The sequence below is a fragment of the Cicer arietinum genome, chromosome 1 (genome assembly GCF_000331145.2).
Source record: "Cicer arietinum cultivar CDC Frontier isolate Library 1 chromosome 1, Cicar.CDCFrontier_v2.0, whole genome shotgun sequence".
NCBI classification, from domain to species: domain Eukaryota; kingdom Viridiplantae; phylum Streptophyta; class Magnoliopsida; order Fabales; family Fabaceae; genus Cicer; species Cicer arietinum.
The window spans coordinates 38,270,108-38,276,695 of record NC_021160.2 but is presented as its reverse complement, the minus strand read 5'-3'; the positions used below and the strand labels follow the sequence as shown (position 1 = coordinate 38,276,695).

General features: G+C 30.5%; 1 pseudogene; it reads right to left on the bottom strand.

Annotated features, from left to right (window-relative positions):
* Positions 1 to 3,187: 3,187 nt before the first annotated feature.
* Positions 3,188 to 5,486, bottom strand: LOC101494001 (hypothetical protein At1g04090-like; annotated as a pseudogene).
* Between the last annotated feature and the right edge of the window lie 1,102 nt (positions 5,487 to 6,588).

The following is a 6,588-nucleotide window of genomic DNA, read 5'->3' as shown; positions in this document are numbered from 1 at the left end:
CAAGTATAATTGTGGTATTATGAACACCCATGTTATCCAACAACGCAATATTGCTTCTAATACTTGGATGAATATTTGTAAAGTGTGGTAAAAAAACCGAAAGTAATGTGCAATAGGTTATTCATGATTGTCACTCTACAAAATTTTGGAAAGATCACTAAATACCAAACTTTGGAAAGCTTATTGACTCAATACCTCAAGCTATTCCATATAGATAATTTAATTTTTCTATATCGAGCTACACTAATGGTACAAATTAGAATTGAAGTCAACCGCAACAAATTATGCTTGAGTCAATTAGTGAGAAAATTCAATCCTTGAAGTCTTCAATTGATGCTTCTTTGGATTTCCCCACATTGCTTATGGCCACTTACGACAATTTACTCTAAAGTCAACCTTTAATAACCTCACTAACCATGAGACCAGTGTTGACTTGATAATAATTCTCAAGGAGGTTTCGAACTGGCAGATAAGGCTTTGGAAGATGGAACATAGGAAACTTTTGACAAATGTTTAGAGATGTCATATGGGGAATTACCTCCAAAGACCTCTGTCAGTGTTGCCTCTCTGCACTTGAGACCTTTATGCACGTTGTGAGGGATTGTGAAGATATCCAACTATTCTTCAATAGAGTTATTAAGCCTGAATTTTGGAGTAAAGTCTTTAGCCTTGGTACATATACTTTTCTTGAATGGAATCTTACTCACAACGATATTTGAAACATTCCTTAGGGATGGAAAATGTTTTTCAGTGTGGAGGTTAATGAACTCTGGAAAGATCAAAGCTTTTTGATTTTCTCACAAAGTGCAAAGATATGGAGTGATTTGTAGCATTACATTTCTAACCAAGTTATCTATATTCATAACTCTTTGATCAATTATTAACCCTAATAAAAAAGCATGGATAAAACCCCCTTGTGAAGATGAACATTGATGGTGCTTACATCCATATTGAAAAGGCTCCTCGACTTGTTAGAAAATCCTTCGCAACCATAATGGCGATTTCATTTGTGATTTCTACTACAAATTGGCATCAATCGGCACTTTATTTTCTAAAATATGGACTTTTGGTAGTGGTATTTTATTGGCTCATGAAAAATGTATTCTTAATGTAACTTTTGAAACTGACTTTTTAGCCCTCCTCTCCATGATCAAGAAGGATATACTCAATTTACTTTATTGCTTATTCTCTTCATAGAGATTATCTATACATTGCATCAGGCGGACTAGACCTACCCCCTTAGTTGTTTTCTAAGAGAAGCGAATAGTTTTGTGATAAGACCACAAGTGCACAATACAATCGCATAGTAAAAATTATCGTTCCCACATGGAGAGTGTTGATGATGAATTTTGATTAAAATTCGCAATAAAAATAAAGCTTTGGGATAGTAATTTTTCACAAGGATTGATACAATAAAACTAATCTTCTATAAGTTATGAGTATTAAACTCTTAAAAATAAAATAAACAATTATAACTAATGTCTTCTTTCAAAGAGCAAAAGTGTATTTTAAACTAATAATCAACTTATTTTTATGATTGATGTATTAGAAAAATCTTGTAAGAGAAACTATCTTTCCTGATTTCAAGAGAATCAAAATCTATTTTCATCATTTGATACTCGTCCAATCTTGTGGGTGAGATATTAAATTCACCTTTCAGTATATTATTTGATATCTAAGTACAAACATAATTTTTTACTAAGATTGAATTAAAAGATCAATACCCATGATAAAAAGAAAGAAATAGAAATTGTTAGCGATCCATCATTGGAAATCTTATAATGCCAAGACAAGGAAAATCTACTCACTCATAATCATAGTAGATTCAAAGCTAAAATATAAATAAATAAATAAATAAATAAATAAATAAACATTGGAAATATAGAACATAATAAAATTAGAAAATTGAAACTAGAAATTTGCTAAGAAAATTACAAGAATAAAAGCGAAAGTAACAAGAGATTGTGAGTAGGAACATGTCTCTAAAATTGAGTATGTTTGTCTTTTTTTTTTTTTTTTATAGTCCTAGGTGCCTTCATGAGTTTTATTACAAGAAACCGTCAAAATTTCATAGAAGAAAAATGGTTCGGCAGTAGAAGATAAGCATAATACGACCGTAATGGCCATTACTGCTATGCAGAAATCCTTGTTGCCTTGGAATGGGAGATTCTTGCTTGTTTTTTCTTTTCTTGTTCAGCCATTACATGCATTACGGCCATATCGTAATACTTATGAATTTTGAGTTTCTTTCATTTTATTGATCAAGGTGGACCATGACTGCACCGCTTGACTTCAGAGCTCTTTGCATAATTTTGTTTCACTTACTCCTTCACTTCTCCTTGCAATCAAAACAAAACAAAAATGTAATAAAATAAAACTAAAATTGAATTTAAAACATTAGAATAATCTATCAACACAAAGCTATAAATATAGATAAATTCTAGCTTATCAATCTGTTCATTTCTTAGCTCAATTTGTCACAATGTTCATTTTTTTGTTCAAAAGGTGTGTCCATCTTTTTGTTTGTTAGATTCATATTTAATGTATAATGTTGGAAGTTATCATTTTCATATTTTATTTTAGTTAAAATAATTCCTTTTTTTTCTAAAAAAAAAAAAAAAGAGTCCGAACTTGTCATAGTTAATGCTACTAGTATTAGATTTAAGAAAAAGATTGGTGTACACCCATACAACCATTCTAATCCTTGAAAGAGATAGAAATAGAGAGAGTGGTATGATATGTTAGTAATGTAATATGAAGAGATATATAAAGAGAAAATGAAGTATTGAATGAAAGTACAAAAATTATGGGTGTTTCTCTATAAGAGGTGTTAGATTTTAATATTGAGTATAATTGATTTACAGACTTTATGATGTATTGAGTATATAACTAATTTCAATGTGAGACTTGAGTATCATCCAATACACCACCCTTATATTTCAACACTATTAGGTTCAATGTATAAATGATTTAGTAGCACATTTGAATTGATAGACTCTAATATCATATAATATTTTTATATCAAGTCTAATTCCTCTTAACAAAATTAATCATCGTATCACTCTTTATAATTTCTTTTTTCTAGAACTTATCTCTTCTTGATATAGGACTTAGGATTTTACAATAATTGGTTTAGAGATAATGCTTGTTTGATTGATTTCTTTACGAACAATTTAATTTCATTAAATAACATTAATCTGAAGCAAATCTAAAATATTATAAGAATCATTATAACTTTAGTAAACTATTCAAACTTCATCTCCATTCCAACTATTCTTCACCTTTGGACCAGTGGGCCCTTCCTCTCCCAACACTTCTTTAGGCAAACTCCTAATAATATTTTCAAAAACATCTTTTAATTTTCCAGGCAATATCTTTTCCACCTTCCTCAACTCATCATCTATATTATAATCAATTTTTGGACCCCATTCCCTAAAATAGTTAAGCCAAGGTGGCTCTATTACAACATTCCCTAAATAATTAGCAGAAACCAATACAAATTTCCCCAAATCCATAATCATATTACTCTTAGAACTATCATTTCTAATACCTATTCCATTTTTCCCTTGTAGAACTAGACCTTCATGTGGGTATGATGCATGACCATGCAAAGAAGAATAAGCAAAAGGTCTGTTTGTTTGAAACTCAAGTTGAGAAGAATCAAACCATTCACCATTACTATGTTGTGAGAAATACATTTTCCATAATTGACCTCCAAGTTGCTTACCCTTAATGTCACATGCTCCCAATCACCAACATGTTCACCTATTTTCCCTAATTTTACATTTATGAATTTAACTTTTGCTTTTACAGGTCCATTGAAAGGGTAGAAAATCCACATGGCAAAATCAGTGAATGTTCCTCCAAGAATGGGTTTCACATGGACATAACATTCTGCACTTTGTAGATTTCCTTTTTTGACCCTCTCTTTGTTTGCATCATCAGCGGGTAGGTCTAGCCAATATGCATCATCATAGTTAGGATCCTGAGGAAGGTTAGTTCCATTTTGTGTTATTGGATTCGGATTTGACTCTTGACCTTTCTTGTATAATAATGCTCCGTTGGAGAAAAACCAATTTACAGAAGAAGGTAAATATTCTTCATCAGGATGTAAGTATAGAAATGGAGAATAAACTTGAAGTATTGCCTCAATTTGTTTCAGATTAGGCATTATTTGTGTAATAGAATTGAGATTCTTCAAACAGGAAATTGATGGAGGGTTACTAGCCTCGCCGATTTGTGCGATGAAGGTGCCGACGCGAACACCAGGAGCTTGAACACCTCTATTGGATGGTCTAACATCATAAAAATTTAAGTCACTGGCTCCCCAAATCCATGAAAAAGTTTCACATTGGTCAGTGAGGTCTGATCTTACACACTTTATATTGTCAAGTGAAGGTTTATCTTGTGTTATGGTGACAACATGGCCTAAAGCTTTGTAACCATCAGGTGCTATTGGTAGCCAAATATAACACGTGAAATCTTGTTTAACCTTAAGAGATGCAGTGTTGAGTACAAGTGTGTAATCAATTGGTTTCTTTAAAGGGGCATTGGTGGTACATGATGATACATCCTTTGCAACAAGAACATATCCAAAAAGAGGTTTGTTGTTTGGTTGGCTGTAGCTTCCTAATATAGAGAATCCTTGAGGTATTTCTGTTGGTTCAAACACTGTGGCACCTTGATTGTCAGGTCCACCATCATAGGTGGACCAAACTTTTTTAAATGTTGTTACTTGACACACTTGTAGCCCACCAAGATCAATGACTCCACTTGCAAAACCATTACCTGCATGTGGAAATCGTAACACATTTTATTGGCTTTATTTTGGACAAACAATTTAATTAATCGCTTATTATAGATATAGTTATGTATAAAAAAATTTATACAAACAATAAAATAAAGTGAAACAATTTTTATATAAAATTATAAGCGGCTTTCATAAACTTTTTCTAGAGAGTTTATAAAAATAAGATGAAAACAATTTATGGACAATTCGTAACTACAACTCATATGGTAGTTGCACGGACATTTGATATGTTGAAATGCGAGTTCGAACCCAAAATATCTATCTTCTCTATATTTAGTGTATGTGAATTTCGTTGCTCATAACCTCTTTAGAACAAAAAAAAAAAGCTTATGACATCATAAGTTGTTTTCATAAATTCTTTAAAATCATCGTATTAATTCAAGTAGATAAGTTCAAATAAATCAATAAACAAGAACACATAGTGTCACAAGAGGAGTGAAAATGAAAATCACTTAATGAATACCCTGTGGCCAAACAGTTGGAGCAATTGGAAGCTTGAATATGGTATCAATAGGGCGGGATCGTGATTGATTTCTCTTGAAGAGATTCTGTACACAAGAACATGCGGTGAAGCAATTATCCATTTTCTGAGTTTTCAAAGAGAATAATGTGTAAGTGTATGGAGGAATGTGGCGTTTATATAGGTAATAGCGATTTTTGCAAGAAATGTATTCCTTTGAGGACAAAGTGTGAAGACAGAAAACTCTCTTCATATAAAAACTAAATACAATTGATATCCCCAATGATGTGTCGTACAAGGAAACACTTTTGTTAGCATAGATAAACTTGTAACATTGTTCAACTTCACTTACACACTAAGTTGTTTGTTAAAGGACTTGCTTGTCTTGTTTATCTTACATCCCTTTACATGAAAGACTTGCTTCAAGTTCTAATTAGGTTGGTTAACAAATAGATACACGTATAATTGTATACATATACATGTATGTGTGTGTATTAGTAAAAAAATGTGTGTCACACCTTTAAATTAATAGTGATTGTGTGCATCTGACGTTACATTTATAGGGAAAACACCTTTAAATTTGTTTCTGTATTGAATTTTATTAACGGCAAAGATAAATACGATGTGATTAATATTGGAGGCTTCTATGTACATTGATAAATTAAAGTGTTTCAATACAATTGTTTCTTTAATTAATAAATTAATTATTATTTTGTGAATTAAAAAGTTATTTGTAAACTTTAATACTTTAAGAAAAATAATTTAAAAAAAAAGTCATTTAATTATTTGTAAGTATTATACTAATTTTTTATATATTTTTTTTAAAATATTCAATATTCACTATTATTTGTAATAATAAATCCAATTTTTTTTTAAATATTATTTTACTGACACTTTTTATAAATGATATTTAATTATTATAATTTTTTAAATTATATTAAATAAAAAATCATTTAATTATTAATTTAAAAACTAAATATATTGATACATATTAATTTTACACATATATCGTAAAATTCCTTGTGTTGGCATAGAGATCCAACCCTCTAATATATTTATAGTTTTGCTCCCCTGCTACAACTATTAAACCAACCATATATACTAACATGAAATATCTTGTGATTATGAAATTATGATCATCACTGGATTTGATGACATTTTTTAATTGAGGAAGAAGAATTCGTGCAAAACAGAGTACTCTGCTATGCATGATTGAGAGAGAGCATGTAGTAACATAAACTAAAGTGGCACGAAAATATATTTTGTTATAGAGATTCAATCATGTATTTTCGATTCTGGTATATTTATTTTATAAATC